Source organism: Cyanistes caeruleus, chromosome 1 (assembly GCF_971803275.1).
Source record: "Cyanistes caeruleus chromosome 1, bCyaCae1.hap1.1, whole genome shotgun sequence".
NCBI classification, from domain to species: domain Eukaryota; kingdom Metazoa; phylum Chordata; class Aves; order Passeriformes; family Paridae; genus Cyanistes; species Cyanistes caeruleus.
In genome coordinates, this window is record NC_141701.1 from 47,458,518 (window position 1) to 47,485,081 (window position 26,564).

At 42.9% G+C, this 26,564-nt stretch overlaps 1 long non-coding RNA gene across 1 annotated transcript; it reads right to left on the minus strand.

Annotated features, from left to right (window-relative positions):
- Positions 1-3,223: 3,223 nt before the first annotated feature.
- Positions 3,224-11,178, minus strand: LOC147655478 (uncharacterized). The gene is made up of 3 exons (XR_015279335.1): positions 10,261-11,178; positions 9,643-9,885; positions 3,224-5,104 (listed from the first exon to the last, which is right to left on the minus strand). It is a non-coding gene; the product is annotated as an uncharacterized LOC147655478 (long non-coding RNA).
- Positions 11,179-26,564: the final 15,386 nt, after the last annotated feature.

The following is a 26,564-nucleotide window of genomic DNA, read 5'->3' on the forward strand; positions in this document are numbered from 1 at the left end:
AAGGATATATAGTTCTCCTAATGCATTTTTAATCATTAAACTTTGAAGTCTTGGCAAGTGGAAGACTGTTTGCCTGACAAACTAACAGATCTGTGACATCAGCAGGACCAAAGATATTCAATGAACTGGTCTATTGAAACACATTTATGGAGTTATGAATAACATGTTATATATTACTTGGCAGACTGGGAAATAGAGTACAAAACCATGGGGGAGTGTCAGCTATTGAGGAAAATCAGCCAATGAGCAGGAGCCAGTAGAGATCTTGATTTGTGAAATAAGATAAATTCAGTCTCAGGAGCAAAAACTGGAGACAACTGAGAACCCAAGCAAGAATTTAGGACTCAGTGAGGAATTCCTCCATTTGGAGCTATACATAAGAAATTTGAAGTCCAGAAAACTTTGGAAAGCCACCAAGAAAACTAGGGGGAGTCATCAAATTTTAGATTCAAGTTGGGATCCCAAATTACAATTTAAGCTTGAATGGGAAGCAGCTGAACTATGGAGAAATTTCCAATTTCCTGTTAACTGAATGGTTAACCAAATGTTAAGATCCAGGAGTGCTGGGAATTTTTCAGAATCTTTGGTTTCTTTGGTTTGGGGCTTGCTTGGGTTTTTAGGTCCTGGAAGCACAACTTTGGTTGATTCTAAGGCTCTAAAGCACTAAATTAAAAGTTCATTATATTCTTAAGTAACCATCAAGACTACAGAGTGGAACAGAACTAGGAGCATGTGTATTATGATGTTTTTTGTCATTTACAGCTGGCAGTCCTGACATTGAGACAGGAGCTGCAGGTGAATGAAAATTATCAAAGTTTTTTGAATGCATGCTAAAGAAAGACTGAGTGCATTTGAGTCATCAGGGAGCTAAACCTTCAGATCCCAAAAAAGAAGAGCTTGAGCCATCTGGGAATTTCAGTTCTGGGGTCAGAACTGCATGAACCGTGGTGTGTTGTTGGGAATTTCTAGCTCAGCAAACTGTCTGGAGGCTGGAGGGAGTATCGAGGAGGCAGCAGAGAGGGCGTGAGGAGAGCATGAGTCATCTGGGACTGCAGACAGGAGAGGGCAGCTGCCAAGTGAGTGGGTGCCCCTGGGGAGGTTTGCATTCTGCAGGTCTCCCACAGCTGAAGTCAGCGGTGCTTGGTACAAGCAAGAGCACTTTCCTCTGCCTGAACCTTGGTATTTCCCAGACACACCGCAGGAACTGCGCAGGAAAGCTCCACGCCTGGCCAGTTCTTAGGGCTTCATCCTGCAAACATTTATACTGGAGTTTGCTGAGGCCTTTGGGATTATTAAAGCTACTCCCTTGTCTGTAGGAGGTGAGGTCTCCCAGCAAACCACAATCATTCCCAGTGCAATATGCTGGCTTCATGGATGTTTAAATCAGAGGTAAATGTTCCCCCTCTCTCCTGTGCTTAAAGATGCTTGTGATCATCTGGAACAACTGCATCCAATAAAGATGGAGTAAGAAGCCTCAGCTTTGAATATTCTAGCTTTGTTTTCTGTTTTAATATATGATTATGTTTGCCTGGCCATCAGTGTGATAACATATACCAGTTTATTCAGTAAATGTTCCCAATTCATTCAGCTTCGCTTTCCCAATAAGCACTCATAATTTATGACTAGCAAGAAAACCTTTGCCTCCAATGGCAGAAGGAGAATGTCTCCTCATTTAATTACCATGTATAGTTAGCTGCATGGTGATTGGAATAAAATAATTCACTTTCTATTCCCAGAAGAGTTTTCCTAAGTGCTTTGGGAGGCGGGGGGGGAGGCTGGCAGATGAGTGTAATCTCAAGAAGCACACTGTAGTGGAATCCAGCACTAGGAGCCAGATGGCAAGGTTGCACTGAATAGCACATTTTTTTTAATAGCTGTGAAAATTTGCTGTCTGCACAGTGCTTTGCTGAATGACAGCAGAGACCATTTCTAATTTATCTGGTGCTACAATTAAGTTATTCCTTCAGAGGGTTCCCCTTCTTTTTCACGTAAGATCAGGGCCCACTTTCACTACCAAAGGCAATATTTGGGTATCTGTAAGAGTTCAGAAAACAAAGAGGGCAAAGCTGTGGGAGGAAAAAATTTTTTAAAAATAGAATAATTAGTTCAGGAGAGCACTATGATCACGCAGCCTGGCCTTGTATTGTGCAACCCTCTGTGAGGTGGTTCCATTGTGTAGCTCTCATGTGACATCCATTGAGTCTGTTGGGATCTCTTGCAATGTCCTTTGAATGCGTTGGGATCTCCACACACATTTTCAGTGATGGGAATGAGAACCAGAGGAAGTCAATAATTTCCCATCATGCTTTAAAATACAGATGCAGTCATAAATGCTGTGTAAAGAATGTTGCCCTAGCAGTACATACATATGGGCTTCATGTTAACATGGCTCAGAAAACTACATTAGAGTATTAGATTACACCTGAAATCTAAAATGTATTTTCCATCCATGAAATGATGACTGGATCCCAGATTTTGAGATTTTTGACTCCACTCAAACATACAAACTCCCCAAATTCCCATGTATATTAACATGGTCTGTGCAAGTCCAGTTCATCCAAAATGCCCCCTTGAGTGTGTAGAATCATTTGTGGCAATAAATGAAAGACAAGACAAACCCTGCTGTTGGCTTTAGGCAATCACCTAACTGGTAATGCTCTTCTGGGCAGGGGTGATGGGAGAATTTGCGAAGACCATGGACAAAACTATTTAAAGAGCAAGGACAGTCCTGTGGGCTTTCCTAATGTGCTGCAAAGCAGTGAAGAAGGACTAGGCTGAGACCTCCTTAGAATCAACACGTACATTAGATCTCCCCTGAAGCAGGCATGTGTTTCACACACCCCTGGAAACCTGGCCTGTTGTCATAGCTGTGTATTGCTCCGAATGCTTCTGGTGCATGTGGTGAGCTCCTCTGCCTGAAGTCAGATAGCCCATGCAGCTTCCATGCCTTTGACCACAAAGGTCTGGGCCACTTCTTTCAGTGTAACTAAACCCAGGGTTCTGTCTTGCTCTCACAGCAAGTCTGCATCAGGGAAATGAAGAAATGAGTCCACCTTTGAGAGCTGATGTGCCTGGAGATCTGGAAACAGAGGTGTGACTCTAAGTCACCTCTCTTAACCGTGTGCCAAGCACATTTGTCAGCATGAACCACTAAGATGGGAAGAATTCAGAAACTTCTGGAATACAGTTTTGGAGTTACACCAACTAAAACAAAGTCCACGTGTCGCCTATTGTCTAACTCTGCAGCTTTTTATTCTGTCATTGAATATTGACTTGCCCTGCTGTTACAGAAAATTACACTAAGAGCAAATGCCATTCTTCCATGCTGTCTACATATTTAAAACTGTGTAAATGTGAAGGCCATTAAAACCCTGCAAGCAAAGCTTTGCCCTGTTGGTATAGCTTGTGCTGTACTTAGCCCAGAGGATCCAACAACAAACCTGGTGATATGCACCAGGGTGACATGCACCCAAAACTAGGAAAGAGCATCTTCAGATATAACACTGCTGCTGAGATGACCCTACAGTGTCTGTCTCATCTTAGATAGGGACACCTGAATCTGTTTGAACAGTAGAATTCATCCTTTGCCAAAGGCTGCCTCCAAAATAGGAGTTGTCTCTTATCTGAGCCCCAGACACTGCTTTGGCTTTCAGTGTGGGGGTCAAGCCTACAAAATCATTGCTAGAACAGGCTGAAATGCTTTTGTAGTATTTTTGCAGAGTAGTTCCTGGGGATAGTGGGGGGTAAAAAATTTGTTGCTTCCCACATTTCAAGGTATTTTTCAATTACACAAATCACTTCTGTTTCTCTTTTCACTTTTTTTCATTTTCTGTATATTTTTCATATTTTTGCTTCTCATCTTTATATATTTCCCATGGGAATGTGGGTGAAAGAGTTAAATAAAAGACAAAATTTACTTTCTGAGATGATTCCAGCAGTCTTTTCCTTAGCTGACTCAACATTTTCTTTTCCAGGGTGTTATTTAATTCTTCTAAGATGGGAACAGTTTTCTTTAAAAATAAAACGTCTTTAACAACAACAGAAGAGACCAGCTCAGTGCAGCTACACATGGTGATAGCCAGACTGATGATGATGATGATGATGATGATGATGATGATGATGATGATGATGATGATGATGTAAAATCATCTCTTTACTCTTCTGTTTGAAGACTGGATTTTCAAATGATGCTTTATTGACAATCCGTAAGTGAGTTTTTCACTGCTGTCAGCACTACTGAGTCAATGCAGCGCTGAGAGCAAGTGGAGAGCTGTACTGACTCAGCCACACTTCAGGTAACACTCAATTCATTCTCATCCCCAGAATCATTCCATTACACTGAGAGATGAAAAAAGGCACCCCAGTAACCCGCTTTCATATTTTGTAATCACTTTTTCAGGTTCCTTGTCGACCATTCCAAATTCAGACATAGAAATAATCACAAGCTGAGCTCAATAACTTCTCATCTGACACAAAACCTTCCTGAAAGATGTCCAGCCTTGATCTGATGACATCAATGGAGTACTCACCATTTCTCAGAGTAAAGCATTCCCAGTGACTAGCCATCCATGCTCTTGATAATTTGTTTCACTAACTCAGGATGATTTTAAAGCACATTTCTTTTCTGATTCCCCAGCCTAGCACAAACCCAAGTCAAATGGTATGAACTAACAGCTCTGTCTGAAGGTGTATTTTTGAGGCTTAACTGGAAAGAATTTTCTTTTGCACATCTGAAATTTTGCATCGGAGGCAGAATTTATAATTTATAAATTTTCAGTTTCTTAACTAGTTGATTATACCTACAGCTCAGGTCTAATTGTTTCTATTCCTGTTCAGAGGCACAAAAAACTGCATCAAGATAAATACCCTTGGAAATGTTTAAAAGATCCTGATGTGTATGACCAGAACTGCCCCACTTGCAGACAGAAATAATCTAGCTGTCACAGACTAATGAACTGTAACCTGGAATTCTGGTCGATCCTGTCACCCTTGGCCAAAATAATCCAAGGAGGGAAGTGACGCATGCTGAAATCTTGTTTTGAGAACTGGACATTCAGATTTCTTCCAGGGCTGCTCTCAAGGTTGCGTTGTACTCACAGTGCATCTGTTTGTGAGAATTTAGAAAAAATTAAGGATGGAGGACTATTGCCTTGATTCTGTTGTGAAAAGAACTTTCATTCTAATTGCAGAGGCATTTCATACCTTTTGCAAGTAAATCCACTTGGACCTGGACTTACTACAGTATGAGATACCCTGTTGTTTTACACCTTACAGCCCTTCTACAGGACTACTCTTTTGCTTAAAATTAAGTCTTAACTTTTGTATCAGTTCCCTTTTCCATTGTCTGTGTAATCAAATGTGGCAGATTTTAGTGTTTGTTTGCCTGAAAATGTTGCTTGTTTTTTTAAAGAAGCATTTTTTATTCATTTTAGTATTTCTTTCCCTGGAAAACAACATTCAGAACAATCCAGGAAATAATATTTTAACAAGCATTAAGTTGCCATCATTGAGACCACAGAGGGAAGCTGATGCAGGAAGGAGGAAAAGTGGATGCCGTGTGCCATCCTCGAGTGCCATTTATAACAACACACATTTTGTCCTCCCCAAAAGAGTAATTCTCACACTTCTAGAAATCAAACCCCAGGAAATTATAAGTTCAAGTCAAACAAACTGTCGTTAAAATCATCATAAGTCACTGAAAACTAGTGAACACTGAGTTTAAGTCTAAATTCCCACCTGACTGTTCTGGCACACCACACAGAGAAGCAGCGATGTGCTGTGCTTGCATCAGACCTCACTTTTTGCTAGCTTGCTTTAATGCGCCGGGTTGTTTGCACCTGTGAAGCAGCAAGAGGAGCTTTCAGTTTAATAGGAAACAGTCCCAGAGCCAGTTTTTGGACATTTTGCTGCCTCCTGTGGCTGTGGGTTCATTCTGCTGCCCAGACCTTGCCATGCTAGGGAAGTTCCATAGGAGGAGACATCACCTCTGACTATAGCTGGCATATGACATTTGCCTGATTTCCATGAAGGAGTGGAAAATGTTAAAACAGTTAAAATGTTAAAAATCCTTAGATGTGAGTAAAATTTTATAGGGCAAAAATTGATGAGCTTGGGAGAAGAAGGACGATCACCAAGCCATGCTTTGTGCACTGGTGTTTGCAGCCAGCGGTCCAGATAACAACTTGGAGAGGAATCTGGGTAGGAGCAGTTTCAGTGAGTAATTTACCATTTCTGTCTGGGCAGCTAAATCAAAAGTCACACCTCTTCAAGCAGCACTGCCTGGAGTAGCAGTGGGTGCAGTGCTGCCCGGGGCTGTTGTAGACAAGCAAATCACTGCACACATGGAGGGTATCAGACAGCAGCTCTTTTCTAGGTGCTTGAGCACTGCCTGCCCTGAAAAGTACCAATTATCACCATTTAATGCAGAAATCTGGGGTGTCTAAAAACTGTTGCACCAGTGATTAAGTCTTGCCAGACATTGCAAAGTAGAAAACTCAGACCAGGGCCCAAAGGACTGACTTCAGACAATGCTGTCAGCAATCCCAAATAATGATTGCCCTGACTAATGTTGCTAATGAAAATAAAAGTTAACTCGTTTGCCACCTTCAAAGTGCTCAGGAGTTTTGTAAACACCAACAATGCTACCACCACCTGATATTTCCATTCTGAGCCTGATGAATCTGACAGCAGACCAGAATCGTGTAGGAGCAAGACAAAGTGTAAATGGTATGAAGAAAACTGTGTTTAGCAATTGCAACAAAGCAGTGAATTCATCAGTTCCCCAAGAGGACAAACTGATATTAATGGCTGAGCAGGTTTCTCAACATCTTTTGCCAGTATGAGGAAGTTAGCATTTATATTTTTTGGGGAAACAGCATTTGTGGGGTAAGATCTTTGTAGGGAGCTCCCAAGCATGGACAATGTGGGAGTAATTTCAAGGGATCTGCTTGCAACAGGAGCTTTGTCCCTTCCAGCTGAGCTCTCAGACTGGTTGTGCATCTGCAGGATGAAACATGGAGAAAGTCTCTCGTGCAGATCTGCAAAGCACACCCTGGTATTATGGATGTGGTTTTCTCCTGCTCACTTTATCTCAGCTGCTGTCCTGAGATGTTGGTAGGCAGACATGGAAAAGTGCAGTTTTTCTCTCCCTATCATTTGTGGGGATTTACCTTACAAATGGGATATGCTGCACCATATTTCTAAGGCTTGTTTTTGATTCCTGCTCAGTAAACACAAAGCAGGGATGCTACTTCAGCCATATAAAAAGGCCATTATGACGCTGCTGATTGCATATGATGATGATGTATATCACATTGCCTATCATTGTCTTCCTACATGATTTCTGAAATTCTACACATGGTTTATCCAAACCAAAGTTTTTCAAAAAATTTAAAGGGGAAACAGTATGACAGGCTCTCTGCATCTACACTGATTTGAAGAAATGTGTCACTGGAAGGCAGCTCTTTAAATGGGAGTTGGTAGCTTTTCACACATGCGTTGCAAAGTTTATTAGATTTCATGTTTGATGTATGTTCTTATAATTTTGAAAAGAAGAAAAAAATCACATTTAAAATGTTCCATTTTAGTTTTCGATTGTCCCGTAATTTTTGTGTTCCATAAACCACATCTTGATAGGTAGCCTTGGGAAAAGCCTTCTTAGTTCTTTACCATTTACTTTGTGGCCAGCACAATTAGTCTGCCCTCAAGACTTTCCACTGCCTGAAAAGTTCACACTTGTGACACTTTCAGGAGAAACAGCCAGTGGTTCCTAATCTAGGGAACGGAAGTGACAGATGCTCTGCCTAATGAGCCCACTTCAATCACAATTTCTTATATTGGAATTCACAGTAATGTACAAAATTAGGAGGAGAAGAAAGCACTTATTTCTGTGAACTTTTTTTTCAAACCTCTGGAGATAAAAACCAAAAAAATCTGTGGTTGTCCACTTTAAAAATATTGCTGGAAGAGGAGGAAGAAGAGGAGGAGGAGGATTATGTCCAGGCAAAGAATTCAATGAAATCATTTTTCTAGAGGGCCTGGATAATTCTGTTTGTGAGTTATGAGATTTTTAAGAGCCTTTATTCAAAACCATTTTCTGCATGCTTTTAAGAAACTTTGTAAATGTCTGTACAAATATTAACAAATGTGATTGTACTGCAGATCAAAGATTTGATCTCATTAGTCTGCCTAAAAATTTGCAGCTCATTTCACTGAGCCCAAGTTCAATAATGTCTTATTTTCCTGTGATTGCCAGCATAAGTGAATTTAAAATTGCCTTTCCATCAGTACTATGTTAAAAAATCTACTGTTTCAGACTTCTGCTATTGACTATTGGTTAAGCTATTAGCATTGAATAAATGCAGAAGCCACCAAAAAAAAAATAAATTCTTATTTACTCAGGAAAATTTTTATATATTCGGACATCTCTGGTGATAAAAATAAGGGCACATTGTTTCTTCATGATGCCATTTATGGATACCCAGCACTGAAAAACTGACATTGCTGGTGTAAAGGCATTTAGCCCATGGGATCACTCAGTGGGCTGAACAGTCTGACACCAGCAGTGGAATGTGCAAGAGCCAGGTTAGCAAAGTCACAGCCCATGCCATGGAAGAAAACCATCTGGTCTTATAAAACAGATGTCTCAAAATCATACAGCCTAGAAATTTTAGCATTATCTACACAATTAATATATTAGGGATGCTGGAATGGCTACACTTATCCTGTAGGAAAACCTTCAAAGGAATCACAGCTTTGGCCACATGAAAACAGATCTTCCAAACTTGGAAATGGGCATTTCCTCCTGGGTGGTTAGAGAACTACATTTTGAGATCTCCATTTGTACTTATTTGGATGAAAGGAATAACACTAATTCAACAAGGTTTTTTGAATTCATGGCTTTGCTCTGCCTAATTGATGAATTTTTTTCATCATTTATTTTTCTATGCGGATTGAAAGACTCCAGCTTTCCATGTCTGGCTGAGAAATGTGGATTCCTAACTCCTTCACTATTTGGTCATGATTTGGGCTCCAGGCCTATCAGTGCTGCAACTGCAATCACATGGTGTATAAATGCATTCAAAGAATGAGGGCTAGATTCTCAGACACTGGAAAAGTGATAACTCCATTTCACCTCTGACTTTCGACACTTATTAAGCAAAATGCTGTCCTTAGTTAGCCAGCTGACTCTCTAAAATGGAGGTCTTGAGGGCCATGAAATAACTCCAGATACACAGGTAGAGTTGAAAGCAAAACTCCCTTGCAGTAGCAGCCTGCTATCTTGCAGCCATGGATTTCCCACTTCACACAACCATGTATGAAAAACCTCTCACGAGTTGCTCTTGATAAAAATTACTTCAGTTTGTCTGGGAAAAGACAGCATCTGAACAAAGCTCCCTCACTGAGCCCACAGTGATTAATCACTGTAAGTGTGTGGGAGGAAGGAGCTGAAGGCTCTGACACGACCCTACCCAGCTACTGAGACCATGAACTGGGTGGACTGGACAGGGAACAAGGGGGTCTCTGCCTCATCCCAGAGATTTATGAAGAGCAGGTTTGAGGTACGGAAAGAAAATGCCAGAGGACAAACAGGAAAGATTATCCCATGCAGTCTGACGTATGGATTTGCACTGTAGCACTCACCATCCGTGCTCTGGGAAGGGGATCAGCAGTGTGGAGGAGAAGAGGCTGGCATTTGGGGTTTGCCAGCTTTGTGCTAGCAACTGAGCTGGCATCACTCTGCTCAGTGGCCCAGCAGCAGGGCTGCCCTCTCACACGGGAGCATCAGGTGGGAGCAGCGCAGTCCAGATCAGCATCTGCAGTCTTGGCCTCTGTGAATAGCTTTAACTCTTCAGGCTATGTGGCTCGGTACACACACACACACCACTAGAAAGAGGCAAAAGTAAACATTACCAAAAGCAAAAAAGAGAAAGCCTGGGAAGTCTGGGAGCAGGGTGGATCTCTGGACCAAAACTGCCTTTGGGATGTAAGACTTAGCAAAGTTGGCTGAAGTCTCACCACAAAGGCTTGCGAGGACTCCCGCATGCTGTGCGGAGATTGCTGCCTTCTCCTGGTGAGCCGGGCAAAGCACAGCTGGAGAAACGAGCACAGCATATCTCAGAGTTTTGTTTTGAAAGGCCTGGTTCTCTCTGTGGTTCTCTCAGACTTCCATGCCCTTAACATTGCCCATTTTCATGTGTTGTGTAAAAAAAGAAGCCCCATCCTAATATGACGAAGGAGAGGGAAGCAGGTAATACCTACCGAGGCATCAAGGCAAGGAAAATGAAGAGGGCTTCGGAAGAAGAAGGGTGTGGATATCTGTTGGTTACTGAAGTGCTGCTTTTCTGCCAGGGCAAACAGACAGAAGGGGGAAGTGGATGAGGGAAGCTTCTCTGCTGGAGCTCCCTGCTTGCTACAACTGCTCCCGGAGATAAGGAGTGGATCGAGGGAGATAGCAGGCTTGGCTGGGCTCTGCTGGGCTCCACGGGGCTCTGCTCTGCTGTGCGGAGCCCAGCCAAGCCCAGCGCGTGCAGAGCTCCCTGCACGGAGTAACCCCGCTGGACACCCCAGAGAATTTAAAGGGAAAACAAAAAAAAAAAAAAGAAAAAAAAAAAAGGGAATATAAAAAGATGGGGAAAAAAGGGAGATTTTCTTCCAGATGAACTCAAGAGATGAGCTTTTTCGCAAACAGCTTTGCCTCACTAAGAGCACCAGAGCTCCTCTGGAGAGCCAGGGCCTGGCTGGGCCGGCAGGAGCTTGGGCTGGCAGTGCTGAGCCTCCCAGCTCTGGCTCATCCCGCTGTGCCCGGGGCGAGCCCATCGGACCTGCCCTCACCCCGCAGCCCCAGGGCTGCCCAGCGCCCTCTGGGACACCAGCACCCTCTCCCGTCTCCAGTGCTATTCTTCTGCCAAGACTTTTTGCTTTGTGAGAGATCAAAGGAGAATAAACATCTCCATCTTCCCTCCGAACATATCCAGCCAACATGCATGGTATTTTTATTGTGGAAGGGAGCGATTTGTAAGAAGAAATGAAAATCTCCAGCGTGTCAGCTCATAGGAGCTAATGATGTTTACACAGACATACCACACTGATGGAATAGTCCCAACATCCCCTTCTGGGGGGGGGAGGAGGTTAGGGAATAAAAAAAATTTTAAAAATAATTAAAAAAAGAAAAAAAAAGGAGTTGGGCGGGAGGGGCGGGGGGAAGAAGGGAAAAAAAAAAAAAAAAAAAAAAAAAAAGGGAAAAAGAGAAAGGGAGAGACAGCGGGGAGAGGAGTGACCCAGGCTCCCCTCCCCCGGCTCTTTCCTGCGCAGCAACCTGTACTTGACCCTCCCGAGCCTGGCTCTGCTCAGCCTCCATCCCGCCCCGCCGGAGCCGCAGCTCTGATACCAGGCAGCTGATGCGCCGCCTCATCCAAAACACACACTTGGGGGAGGCGCACGCCCACGCCAAGCTTCGGGGGGGCTCCGGGGCCGCCGAGGGACGCGGGGGGCCGGCACCCACCTTCCTCCCTCCCTCCTTCCTCCCTCCCTCCTTCCTCCCTCCCTCCTTCCTTCCCTCCCTCCTTCCTCCCTCCCTCCTTCCTCCCTCCCCCCTTCCTCCCTCCCTCCTCCCTCCCTCCCTCCTTCCCTCTCTCCCGCCGGGCCGGGCCGGGATGTGCCGGGCCGCCGCCGCTGTTTGCCAAGCACTACAAGTGGCGGGGGAACTGGGTCCACTTCAGGGTGGAAATATTTCAAATGCTTCCTGGGATGGGGATGGGGGAGAGGCCGCCCGGCCAAAATTTGCGGGAGGAGAGACCGCCTGCCCCAGGCCGGCCCCCTCAGCCCCTCCCAGCCAGTCCATCCGCAGCCTTTTGAAGTCCAAATTCAGGCTGATTTGGGTGGGGTGCCCGGGGTGCCCTGGGAACCGGGATCCCTGAGTGGCACTGGTCCCTTTGCTTTCCTATCCCATCCTTTCATCCCCCTATGTACCTATGGGTACACCTATGGGTGCATTCGATCACCTTTGCTGGGAGCACATCCCAGTGGGTGCCAGCTTCCTCGAGCAAGAAACGCGGGAAGGGATCCCTAGAAGACCTTATTCAGTTATAAAAGGCAAAGGAAACAGAGGGTGAAAGGTCTCAGAGTTTAAAAAAAAAAAGGACTTTATGAGTCAAATTTTCACATTGTCACAGTCTTTCAGCCTTGCTAGTTCCAAGTTGTTGCAGTGTTGTCTGATCCCTGCTATCCATGTTTCTGGTGCAGTTCAAGAGGGAAGCCAGAGTGGATGAGTCCAGCAGCAGTCATTCTCTACCTGCCCCAACTCTGTGCTTTCCTCTGTCTTTGTGCTGGGGAAGAACTATTAAAATGCATTTCTCTGAGTCATAAATTCCACTGATAAATATTGCTTTTAAATGCCTGTGCTGTACACAGCTTCCTTGGGGTTTGCCACAGATTTTACAGAAAAAGCCTTGCTCTTTCTTTTTTTCTTTCTTTTTTCTTTTTTGTCCTTCCTTCCTTCCTTCCTTCCTTCCTTCCTTCCTTCCTTCCTTCCTTCCTTCCTTCCTTCCTTCCTTCCTTCCTTCCTTCCTTCCTTCCTTCCTTCCTTCCTTCCTTCCTTCCTTCCTTCCTTCCTTCCTTCCTTCCTTCCTTCCTTCCTTCCTTCCTTCCTTCCTTCCTTCCTTCCTTCCTTCCTTCCTTCCTTCCTTCCTTCCTTCCTTCCTTCCTTCCTTCCTTCCTTCCTTCCTTCCTTCCTTCCTTCCTTCCTTCCTTCCTTCCTTCCTTCCTTCCTTCCTTCCTTCCTTCCTTCCTTCCTTCCTTCCTTCCTTCCTTCCTTCCTTCCTTCCTTCCTTCCTTCCTTCCTTCCTTCCTTCCTTCCTTCCTTCCTTCCTTCCTTCCTTCCTTCCTTCCTTCCTTCCTTCCTTCCTTCCTTCCTTCCTTCCTTCCTTCCTTCCTTCCTTCCTTCCTATTTCCTGAAGTACAGCCTTGCTTTTAGCAACAGACCAGGTTGCTCTGGACTGACCTATTTCCCTCAGAGACAACTCTAAGCCCCTGGCTGGGTCAGGGCACCAGTGAAAATTTCAGACTGTGCACAAAACGGAGAGAGGCTGCAGGGAAGCCAAGGTGGAAATTAATTTATTTTTTAAATAGCACTATGGGTAAAACTGTGTGGAGTAGCTCCTCAGCAATGGAACTGCTGAACCCTTCACACCCAAGGTAGCACTGATCAGTCTGTAAGCCTCTGATGCTGGTTCACAGGCCCACCTGTGGAATGATACTGCTGGTAGAGACATTGATCCCAGAGCAGCTGGGGAACAGAGGGGATATGTCTATACCCAAGCCTTATCTGAACCTGCTCACAGAATGCATTGTAGTGTTGTAGTGGTTTTGCAAACGCATTTTGCATGTGAGATAGCTGCTTTTCCATAGTGAGAGGTGAGAAAGTTGTCAATCTCCTGAGCTTTGGAGCCAGGCATTATTTATTTTTTTCTCTTTCTCAGCTTCTCTAGAAAACAGATTTTAAACCCAGTCTCTATCTTACTATTTTCTATTGTTAAGTTACTATTGTCCTGGTGCATCCCTTAAGACAGGAGAAGAGAAATGTGCTGGAACAAATGGCCACAGAGGATCTTGCTATAGTGTACCCACCTCTGGCATGGCCAGGTGCAGGCGGCTGTGAAAATGGCTATTGAGGGAAAAAAGTATTGCCCATTTCACCTGGGTGCCAGGATATGGCTATATGGTTTTATTTTCTCTGAAGTCAAGAAACTGTGCTCAGTATTCAAGCCTGCATTATGATTTTAAAGCACTATTGCTGAAGGCTGGTAACCACACAGGATGGCTCAGTTCTGAAACACCACAGGGTCACGGGGTGCTGAGTTCTGAGTGTGTAGGGGATGCAACCACAGCACATTTTGTAGGCTGTCCAGTACTTTCTGATTTACCTGAGCCACTGCCTCTGCACATATTTGCTAAGGAAAAGCCTCTAGACTCTAGCTTGGGGCAAAAGAGCAAACCCATCTGGCACTGCAAAAAATGGCACTATTATTTTTCTCCTTAGGAAATGTCAGCAAATGTGTGTCAAATGCCCAGTTCTGTGATTGGACATTATACTCATGAATGTCCTTACAGAAATAATGTGGTTACTGGTCCAGTTGTCTGTCTGTGATTTAGTGCCCCATAGTTGGGCTTTTCATTTCTCTATAGTTCTTCTTATCCATAAGCTTTCCAGTTTTTCAGATTTTCTAAGTAAATACACTCCAGAGTAAAAAAAATGTCAAGTACTCCTATTTTAAAGGCAACCCCTCAGTAAAACACACTCAAACTTAGATAGACTGAAGTGTTTTGATTTAAATCAGATCACAAGGCTCCTGATTCTGCCTTCCTTAGGCACATCATAGGGTGTCTGTCCATGTGCAGTGTCCCAGTGTTGTTCACTTCACTGGTGAGTAGCCTTGGTTTTCTGCTCCAATTGAAAAGGTAAAATCTCTGGCGTTTTCTCATGTAAGAAGACATCATCCTGAATGAGGTATAAGGAAATAAACAGACAAAAAGCTCCTTATTAGAGAAAAATCCGTATTAAGTTTCTCTCCCATTCAAGACCTTGTTTTCAGCGCATAACCTGATGCTGGATGCTGCTTGGATTATTGTAATGGCTGCATGCAAGGCTGAGGAATACTTTGTTTCTGCCCTTCCTCTTCCCCAGTTTTTCCTCCTTTTCACCTTTGTCTTCTATTTCTTTCACTGCAGGTTCAGAAGCTCAGTTGTAACTTATGTTGTTGACATTACATGTTTGCCAAGTTTGGGTATTACAGCACTCGTGCAGCTCCAATTTCATTCAGTTTTCCCCGTGTGCTTTATCCCTTTTATCTTTGGCCCTATTAATGTGATTGCCCTGTGACAACACTTGCTGGAGGACGTACAGGAGGGTGTTTCCTGGTGGTGCTGAGTGAATGCTGCCTTCCCAAAGGCACCAGTACAGTACCCCAGCAGGAGAGAGCAGGACAGCCCGTGCTGCTCTCCTGCCCCCTTCCCACACAGTTATCCAGCTCAGCTCTGCTCCTGCAGGGAGATGTGTGTCTTCCTTGGGGGTCTAAGATGGGCCTGTTCAGGATACCCCAAAGCAGCCCAAAAAGCACAGACTTTTGAAAATGGGCAGGTTTGCCTTCTATTTATTTCTGCTTTTATCCTGCTAGAAAGGGATCATCAGCATGCATACAGTATCTAACACTCTCAGATAAACTGCATCTGTACAGGCTCATTCAGACACAGGCTATAAATACCCACTGCCTGTGCACAGACTGCCGCCACGCTCCCTGGGTGCCTCTTCCAGGGCAGCCTTTCCAAAAGGTTTTTGGAAAAGATCCTCATGCAGTGCCCAGACCATGCTGGGACCTGAGAGCTGTGGTTAGCAGCGTGTGAATGCTGCTGCAGCAGAGGCACCAACCGCTTACCTACTCCATTTGTACCTATGTGGTGTCAGGACTGTGATTTAGGTAGGTTCCCTGTCAGCCAGGACATAAATTACAGCCAGCACTCTGGCACGGGACTCTGGGAGCCATTCAGGGCATTTCCCTTTCCAGAGATTTGTTTCCTCCAGAGCAACTCGCGAAAGTAATGCCTTCCTCCTTCCCACTGCCCTCGACTTCGTGTTAAAGACACTGTTAACCTGGTGCTGCCCTTCTCTTAATCCTGACGTGGAAAAATGGATCAGGACGTGAAGGAAGAGTTAAATAATTAATTTAGAGGCATCTCGTTTTCCAAATCTTGCCTAATCCGGCTTTCCAGTTTAGCATTCATTTTCCCCACCCTTTTGTATATACCAGTTTCAGCCCTTTATCTCTCCCACTTCTAAATATTTTACTGGGGTTTTGTTTTATACAGTTGAGAGGAATGCTGTTCTGATAAAACAGGGCTATAATCTCCTCAGGCTGCATTTCCTTAGTTCCCACTCTTCATCTGTAGCTTTTAAACAAAAAATCTTTACTAGATGAAAATAAAGACGGTGAATTTCAGTGGTACATTTAATAATTCATAAATCAAATGAAGTTCAAACAGGTTCAAAGTTTAAAAGTTTAAAAGTTTTGCTGAAGCTTTAAAGTTTAAACTGTCAGAGACTTTGACAAAAAACTTTTCCTGTCTGGAATATTTAAGATTGTTAAACCATATTACATGCATGGCTATTGCTACATTTTTTCAACCATAAGTTGTCTTCTAAAAGAATATTAATTTTATGTTGTCTTTAAACAACTAATACATATGCAGTATAAAGAAGCATATTATTAATGTAAAGAAGATCACAGCTATATAACCTGCATATTGCACACATTTTTTTCAGGCCAACTTACTTTGGCCAGCAAGAAATCACTTGATTTATTAATGCTGCTACATGCTAGAGGGGTAGGAAAGGTCTCCTTTTAATGGCTTGGCTATTATAAAAGAAGAATTCAGGCGACTATACATAACTACAATGTCTGAAAAGCATTAAGTTTTATGCGTGGTGTCCTTACAAACTTTGGGAAACTCTTTCTGTTCTTGCTTATACCAATATCAATATCAGAGTCTAAATGCCACTGAAACCAGAATGCCACTGAAACCAGTGAGTTTTTATGTGGTCTTATTTATGCTGATTTAAACTCATTAATGTATTCAAGGATCCTTTTATTTACATTTTTATCATTTCCAAAGTATTTAAAGTATTTTCAGAAATATATTGATTTCATTCATTGCATTTCTGAATGCAGTTGTAGCTCTAAGTGACATTCTGTGAAAGGAATATATTATAAATAGCACACTAGGAAGATGCTCCTACCTAAAAAGAGGAACCAGTTTCCCTTGGGGAAAGACTGGCATGGCATCAGAGGAACCTCACCAGCATACAGTGGCTGTGGCCCAGGCTCAGCTCAGATGTAAGCACCACAGTAAGCCTAGAATTTGACATCTTTCCTTCAGTAAAAATAACAAACACTCTATCTGTCATTATTAGCCGCTAAAATTAATTTAGTTTCCATGAAAGAGCTCATGAAGTAAGCTGTTTGTTATGGCAAAAGCAGAAACGTTAATAGCTTTAAACGGTTTTAACTGATAAAAGTCTGATAAATGGGGAAAATGGAAACAGGCATCATAAGTCCCTTTGTTTCTCAGGGAAATCAGGATTGGAGAGGACAAAGTAAGGGAGAAAGTTAGTCCACAGTTCCTGATGTAGCATAAGGTGATAATAAGAAATGTATGTCTCAGAGCACTCCTAAAACAGTTATTTTTGACTCTAAAGCAGACCAGTTGCAATGCTGAAAGTTCAGCAGAGAGCAGAGTCATGTTCTTCCATCAGTCAGGAATCCCTTACTCCTAGTAAGTGCAGATTTCTTCCAGCAAGCAGCAGGGAATGTTCTGCACATGTCACAGGACTTGTCTCCAGCCTCTCCAACTGCCTTGCCCTGCCTGAAGTTAGCACTGAATAAAGGACAGTTTCTCAGCATCCTACTCCAGTGGATTTCCATCCCCTCCAAGGGCTCATTGGGATAGCATGTGAACTGTTGTGTGAATGAACTGCAATATGGGCTTACAAAATGTTGTTTTGCCTGCCAGGAAAAAGTCAATAAAGTAGAGGTACAAAACTCAGCAAATGAAGCTCTTTAAAAATATGCATTCACGGAATGGTGTTCAATCAACGCAATTAGGAAATTTTGTCGAGCACCCAGACCTGGATGCCCACAAGCACATGTAAGGAGTAGTAGTGATGGAACCCAGAAAGCAGAATTAGGGGTTAAAACTGAACATATCATGAGGGATGTACTTTCAAAGTGCAGCCCAGAAATCCCTCCGTGCTGGGCTGGAAGAGCCCTGTGGGCTGAAAGCACATGCACAAGGTGGATCCAAAACTTAATCCACAACCTCCCTGCCACCCAGGGAGTTTAGATATATGTCCTAGGGTCAGTGATAAGGTGCTGCTACCCCCACAGGGACCTGTTGCAGCTGGGTGCCTGCAGCTCTTCAGCTATGGGTCTCTAGCAGCTGAGTACATGTTCTCCATCTCACAATTTCGGGCTTAAAAGCTCGAGATCTCTTTGTTTATTTTGGAGATGCCACTTCAACATAAAAACATGACTTGGCAGTGTCTCACCCGTAATGATTTTGTTCTCGTTTCAATGACAGTTTAGCATCATCAATTTGGAACTGACTTACTTTGCTCTGCTAAATGCCAACAAATTGCTGAATGACTCTTTTTTAACTTGCCGTCTGGGAAGAGGCAGCAGTCATCTTATGACAAGGGTATAAATGAATCTCAGTTCATTATTTCTGCTAGCTAAAGAGTCAACATAAATAGGTTCTATGGAGCTTTTTTGTTTCAGGGACTACTAAATGGTATGGCTACTTCCCCAGATGCTCCATGCTGATTTTTGCAAAATGAAAAGGCTCCACAAGCCCTGCAGCGAAGGGAAACCCAGCAGCCACACAAACAATGCTACAAGATATCTTCTGCCTAATTTCCAGGCCACAGCTCTTTGGGGACTTCTCTACATTCTTCTGTTGACTTGCCTCTTTAGTACCCTCCCTGCTCTGCACATCTAGGGAGAAAAAGGGCTCATTACTGCACAAAAATGGGTAGGGCTGCGTCAGAAGGGACATTTTCACCAAGGATCACTAAGCTGTCTTCCCTTGGTGAAAGGGGGAATATATATATTAATATATATATAATATATATAATATATATTATACTCCTTTTCCAGATTACAGCTTATTTGATTCCTATATTTAAAAATTTAAGGCACCTTGTGTCCAAGGCAGAACTGTGACAGGTAGGTGACAGAAAGCACAGAAAGCATGAAAATAGTGAAGAAGTTCTGACAACATGATCTGCAATTGTTGCCACCCTGTGCAGGATTCTCAGGTCAGGGTACAAACCCAGTAAGGTTGGGGTTAACATCTCAGAGATGAATAAATGCTGGCCCCAAGGATTATTGCACAAATTACTTTTATTCAGCATACTGGATGAGGAGACTAATCTGGTCAATTCAGAAGAACAAATGAGGGAAGTAGCTTCCCATGTGCTATCCAGGACCCTGGTACCAGGCTGCAGAAAAAAGAAAGCAAACACCTGTTTGCTGTCCCGCAGGGAGTACTCAGTTTCCCCTGGGAAGTGTTTTTCAAGAAGCCTGGAAGCTCCTCCATCATATACTCCCTGATCTTAATGCTGGTAGCACCCACCTAACGAAGTGTGATGCTGCAGGAGGACAGGACCCAGCCCTGCTGCTGGCTATTTGCAAGGCCCAGATCTGACAGATTTCCCCAGAGCCTTTGCCTTCATGCAGCAGTGTTTTTGCAATGCTCCCCAGTCACTGATGCAGCAGGAGAGCAGCAGGAGACCGAGGAGCCAAAGTGGTCCTTGAGTGAGTGTTTTTGAGGAATTCTCCTCAAAGCTACTCTACTCACAGTCGCCGCCAGTGGAGTGAGTCTGGGAATGTTCCCTGCGCCCAGGTAAGGAGCAGGAGGAGCTCATCTGCACACTTGCTGCTGGAAAACTTCACAGTGCCCAACTCTCAGCTTGGTCCTGGCATTTAAAAGAGCTGAGGGTTGGGAGAGTGTAAAACTGATGAGGCAGCTTTGGATGTCACATGAATGTCCTGTTGCTCTAATGTCCCAGCAGATATTGGCAATTAACTGAGAGGTTTATGTGATGTGGGCTTTGGAGTGTTAGTGTTTTCTGCACCATATCTTAAGACAGAGCTGTGCTTTCTGACTACTTTCAATGAAGAAAATGTTTGAGGTCTGTTTGCATAGACTGTTTTTATATAGGAGACCTCTGGGTTTTGAAGACAAAAAGATAGGTTTCCTGGGAAGAATTTTAATTTCACTTGCCTTTGCAAAGGTAATAAAAAAAAGAAAGGAAAGGAAATAATGGAAATAAATTCTGGTAACTACTATACTTAGGTGACAAAACCAAACAAAAACAAAATCCCCAGTACATTGAGAAAAATCCATCAAATCTGAGACAAAGAAGAATACAGCAAGAGAGTTCTGGGGATCTGGCCCTCAATCACACTTTATTAAGTGTGGGGTGCCTTATTATAGCAGCTTATACTATAGTATATTAGCAAGGAAATTGTATGTAGTGATATTAGGTTAGGGTTTGGGTTTTCTTTATATTACTGCTGCAGGGGAACCCTACTCATCCCCAAAGACCCCTATGTCATGACATAGAAAGAGACAGAATTAAGCACAAAAAGGGGCCACAGAATTTTTCTGTGCAGTTTACTTGACTGAGGCATCAGAATGAATAAAGGGGTGTCAATGAGCAGGGCAGTGTCTGAGCTGTTCCACCAGAAATACCCTGGCCTGTCACCAAAAGGGCTGGTGCACAGGGAACAGCATAGAATTTCTCTAACCCCTCCCCAGACCTGTAGAGTTCATCCCTTCATTTCACCCTGGGCAAAACAAGTACCACATTTCATTCTGAGTTTCTACAGGACAAAAAGGATCCCCTTCTGTTTGTGTGGACTTTACCCTGGGTGTATTTGATGAGGGGTTTGTGCTGCCATCTGCCTGGGAGGTTTCACTGCTGTGGAAGGGTGGGAAGGCCTCACCAGCTTCAGGGAAGACACCAGGACTGTGATATGCTCCTTTCTGTCACCAGTATTTACACTGCTTCCTAATCTTGGCATCACACAAGCCCAGGGGAGGTGCTCATCCAGCTCTCTGCCAAGCTGCTCCATGGAGCTAGACCAACCCAATACTATTGACTTGATTTGTTTTCCAAACTATGAGAAGAGAAGGTGGCCAAGGTCTGTCTTGGGTCAGTTTAGGCTGCTCTGGATGTGTAACTTTAATTCTAGGAATGTGATTTGTTCCCATTTCACTTTTTTCACACCAGTCACTTTCCTGTAAACTAATATCATTTCTCTCAACACTTGTCTATGTTCCCACTGGATGCAAACAGATTTCCAAACAAAATTCTCCTGAAGATTGCTGGTTTAACCTCACTGCAGTGCTGCCAATTATAATAACCTTTGTCCCACATGCTGAAAATAACCTCTTGAAAGCAACGGATTCCCTGCAAAGTCATGCTCTTGACAGCATTATCAGGATCTTTCTTGCAAAGGCCACTAGCAACCCCACACATGAGCTTGCTAAAGCTCATGACACAAAACCAGGGGCAAGCCCTGGAGCTTTGTGTCCCCAAGGTCTGCCTCCTATTTCTTTCAGGAGAGATTTGCCAGATATTCTGGCCAGGGTCTGTGGTTTTGGAAGAGGAAACATTATTTGTCTCATAATACAGACATCAAATACAAACATGGGAGCTGCAGTTCCTGGCATGAAAGCTTTTTGTAGAAATTTACTATCCAACATCCTTATAACTACTGAGGGCTGTAAGTACTATTTTTAGTGCAACTAAAATTTGCTATAAGTTATTAGAGAAAGACCTGTTGTGTAATATGTGACTAATGTACCATCTCACCAAGAATTTGTATTAGATTGCTGAAAATTGCAGGGAAATTATTTCCAGAGTATTCCAACTGCTCTGAATGCTCTTTGAATGTACAGCACAAAGAAATCTACAGCTTGGCTGGCTAATTATATTAAAGTTGTTAGAAAATTAAATTACTATAATGTAAATTCAGTCCACACCTTACAAGAAAGATGCAGCCAAGTGTATTTCAGGTGTGACAAAATTGAAGTCATTGAAATTAATTGGGGCAAGAGGTAGAAAGTGGAAGTGGGAGAAGATTACCAAAGGTAGAATTGATGAAATAAGATGTTTCATTTTCTGGGTAATTAATTTGGCTTTTAAAGCCTCTCTGGGGTAGCAGGGCCAGAGGCACCCTGAGGCTGCAAGGCTCAGGCAGAAGTGGAGGAAGCTAACTTGAGGGGGAGGCAGCTGAAACCCATGTGGGTCCTGGGAGAAAGTCAGTGTTTTAGCATGCATTTGGTTTGTTCTCATCTCTGTCCCTGTAGATGTGGCTGAGTATCTTGCATGATTCCCTTCTTTTCTGTCTTTGCTTAATTGCACCATCACACATTATTCAGCATCAAGTGCCCATCTTGGAAAATGGAAAGACAGAATCTATGTATGTACACTCTATGTCTCTGACCCACCATTTCAGTGCCAGCTTCCCAGCCAAAAAACCTCAACAAAAACCTCCCTCCCACACCCTCTCCCCCAGGCAGCAACCCCAAGTAACACCCTTCTTTTAGAAGAAGTAGCATAAAACATTTTCTCTCTCTTCTCTTGAGTTGGGGAACATTCTTCCCTACATAATGATGTTGTTTTCTTGTCTGGCAATGTTGTACACACTGTCACAGCTATTTGCTATGCAATTCAATTCATAAAAGTCAGCAACCTGTTGAAGTGATTAGCAGTATTTGCTTAAGAGACGCCCAGTACTGGAATTGCAGGAGAGTGCATTACAGGTCGGAGTTACAATATTGACCAGGATCTGGGAGGAAGCTTGTACAATCACATTAGCCATTCCTATTTATGACTCCTTAGCTAGTTAACCTTAATACAGCTGCTCTTAAGAGATACACATGGGAAGTAACTCTGTATAAACTGTATAAAGTTTATGTGCAATCAAGCTGAAGATGGAAAGATGGGGGAGTAGATCCTTGAGATGCAGATTACTTCAGCTGCTAGACAAGAGCACTAGCCTTGGCTGGAGGATCAAGTGTCCCAGCCCAGACATTGACATGTTCTTGAGAGAGTGCTCCAGTGAGGAATATAAGGTCACCAGCCCTGGCTTGGTGCCTCACTGCCCAGAAGAGTTTTGTCTGTGCCTGGAGAATTTTTGTCTGCATCTTCTAGGCACTTCCTGGTAAAGTGGTACAATGTGAGGCACATTTGGTATGGGTCTAAGAGGCAAAACATGCAGGGAATCTGTGTGACTTTACCTCCATCAGAAAGTAAGACAAAGGTAAAAAGAGCAAGCATTCATTATGGAAGAGAAAACAAAAAATCCCTGTGATGGAGCGCAGCCTTCAGAACACAAACCAGACAATAGAAACGGCAGCAGGATTTTTCAAAGCATGAAAGTAACTTAGCAACACATATTTATTTCCTGTTTTAGAAAAGGTGTCATGAAGGCATGAATTCCTAGGAGATGAATCATATATAAAAGACACACATTGTTTAGCTTTGAAATTGCATGTGGAATACCAGTGAGATAATTCTGCATATGTTCTCCTCCATTCATACAGACCTGGCATGATGATCATCTAGTGGGTATGCATCCAAACAGAGGATGAAGCAGCAAAGTCCTTGAGAAAGAGCATTTGATGTATTTCCTCTCACATTTCTGTTGGTGGCACAACAGGTAGCAGGAATAGATGCATCTTAGAGAAATGTAATTCCTGTCTAAGAGATTATATTACCGCGTGAGAAAACTTTAGTTAGAAATTTCCTCTGTGGTCTTCGTTTAGTAAGCAGTCACATAATAGCTTACTTCCAGGAGTTCAAAACTAAAAGAACATGCTTATTATAATGTTGTTTCTGTTTGGGAAAATGTAAAGCTCAATGATTCAGGATTTATGTTTCAGGGAAATCAAAAGAAAATAAAATTTTACTAAGAACATTGCTGGGGTTTTTTTTATTTACATGATAACATTTCTGTTTTCATTAAGACTTTCAATTTTCAAAACCAGCAATGCTTTTTCAGAAAAAATCAAGTCTGAATGGTCACAGTTTTATGGGTTTCATTGGTGACATTTATTGTGCAGCTATAAGCGTGAGATCTTTAATGGTCTTGAGCAAGCTAAACTCTATAACTCTGTCCATAAGAGTACAAATATTGTTCCACCCGTGTTGAAAGATATTTATTGACACTTAGCAATTTATATGAGGTCATGGACCTTTAAAATAGGTCTCTTTTTGAAAATTTTATTGCCGTGTTACATTGCTTGACTAAAAATAATTAACTATCTACATTGTTTAATGACACTGCCAAACTACCAACAGTAAGGTGAAACAGAAATGTGAGACTTTAGAAAATTCTGCCTCTGTCTCACTGAGCCTTGTTTTTCAAAAAGAGAAGCTTCTTTTAAAAAAAGAATCCACAAAGGTATAAAAACGTCCCCTATTCCTGAGAGGTTTGCATGGACCAGTAACTGCAATATTTACACTGCCTCCTAATCGCTAATATATTTTCCTCCCAACATCTTTGTGAGAGAGTGAAAGGACTTTTTTTTCTTTCAACAGATGGATATCTGAGACATGGAATCAGTAGGAGAGGACATGGTGTGGGCATGGACTGATTTGTGAAATGCTGCAGGCATACAGATTAACAGGAAAACATTCTGGAAAAGAATTCTTGCACCTAAACGCCCAGGTATGTAACTAGTTTTTCACCCCACAGGCAATACTCAAAGCAACTCCTGATAATTGCTCATTGCTAAGTGTCCTGATTTCCTGTTGCAGGAATTACTAAAAACTAAAAATTCACCTGTCTACCCCTGAAGCTGTCTATAACTGGGGATGTCTGGGCACATCTTTAGTCCTTTCACATGATGCTGTCTGTAGGATCACGATGGGAATATTCCCTGTGGGAACACTTGACAGGGAAGAACAAAACATTGCAGCTTAATGGGTAAATTATGAAGGATGGAAGCAGAGCCACAATAAGACTGTGCTCTGGAATTTTAGCAATTGATAACGAATAATTATGACACCTGACAGCTGAGTGATGCTGTGGAATAATACTCTTTTTGAGATCTCACATATGGTTCAGTCTCATTGGCTGTCTTGAAATGTGTGAGAAAATGAGGTCTTTTCATGTTCTCCCCTTTTCAGAGTTTTTCTTTATAAACTTATACTTACAGTGAAAATAGCAGCTTAGTGTTTTTAGCAACTGTCTTTTATATTTGCCTTCTTACTTGCAGAAATAATAACCCAGTTTTAAATAACAAAGATTGATCTCTCCCTGACAGCTTCAGTCTCCCTCTCTCCAGTGGAAGATGGGAGATGGTTCAGCTCAGGGCAGAGACACAAGAAGGGGCCTGGGAAAGAGGACTGAGCATTTCTCTAGCGCCTTTCCTTGCTCCACAGCCCAGGCCAGCCATACATGTCAGTAGCTCTGTATCTAATAAGAGGGCTCTGTAGCCATTTAGAAAATAAATTCCCAGGGTTTCTGGCTTGCTCAGTTCTCTGCAAGTCAATGTGCACATGATTTCACAGCTGATTTCAACCCAAGCCACTAATGACGGTAATAAATGTCTTCCAATTTTATTAAGTCAGATGTAATTGGATATTTCAAAGCAACTAGAGGAATGGGATAGATTAGATCTATGAAAATATGAGATTAAATTCCTCTTTCACTTGTGGCAGTTCTATTGGAGTATCAGAACTGGTGCCTGTGTACTACTGATTTATCTGTGTCTATTTATGAGGAAACGGAGTATCTGTGCACATATTTAACAGATCTGAGTACTTTTAAAAGCAGAGTTTGCCTTGTTCTCTCTCAGAGGAAATGGGAATTCATCACTCTCTTAGCACATGCCCCAGAGCCTGCAGCAAACACTTTGCTTTGGGAGGCGTTCCTTGTTCTGCCCATGCCCATCAGCTGGACAACACTTGTAAAGTGAAAACTGCTCTTTTTGGATGAGTTTAAAGGGAAGAAAATCCAGCCACAGGATTTGCACATGCTCACAGGAAATGGACAGCATTGCTCTGCCAATAAAGCATGGTCTGAATGAAGGAGAAAGCAGGATGTGTGTATAATGGTGGATATCAAAACTGACTTTTGGATATTCTGGAGACACTCTGTGCCCCCTGCCAGCCTAAGCCATGAGTCTCTTCCCAGTGACTAGACATTAAGTAGATACTAATTAAGAACCAGAAACCCCAAAGCCTGCATGTCTCTGAGAGAATCGAGCATTATTGACATGAGAAAAGGGAGAACAAATGCATATTAACTTCAGGGCTGACAGGCTTTTACCTCGAAGTTACAGGAGCGGCAGTGACTGAAGTAAAAACATGAACTATTTAGAAGATGTTACAGGAAGTATTTCTTTGCGAGAGCCAAATTGGGTGACAGGATTATATTTTGAAGGGGAGGGTTAATGTGACTGACTTAGAAAAATATGGATAGCTGTGCAAAGCCAAACCCACAGAGGTTTCAGAAAAGACCTGCAGAGTTCCAGAAGCATAGGTACATTGTAAGAGAGTCACATTTTCGACTCACAGAGTCACACCAGCTGAAGGGGAGCCCTGGAGGCTGCCTGGCCCAGCCTCCTGGCCAAAACAGGGTTGCTGAAGCATTGAGTTGGAGGTAGGAATCAAGGCTTGTCAGACTATTAATTTATTATACTGAGCTTCCTAGAAGAACTAATAGAAATGGAAACTACGACTTGATAAGAAATTACATTGTTTAACTTATTCAAAATCAATGGAAGTTGGAAATTACTGAGCTTTATTAGGCTGAGAAATAAATGGAACAGTAAAGGCTAGTTACTTAACCAAGAATGTTGTGTGGTAGTGTTGCAGACACTGTATGCTCCTCCACACCAGCATCCTGCCCAGGTCTGAGATCCCACTGCCTGTAAAAACACACACAAAAAATATTAAAATGCATAAGCAAATGCCCAGTGTCACTGTTGAGGCA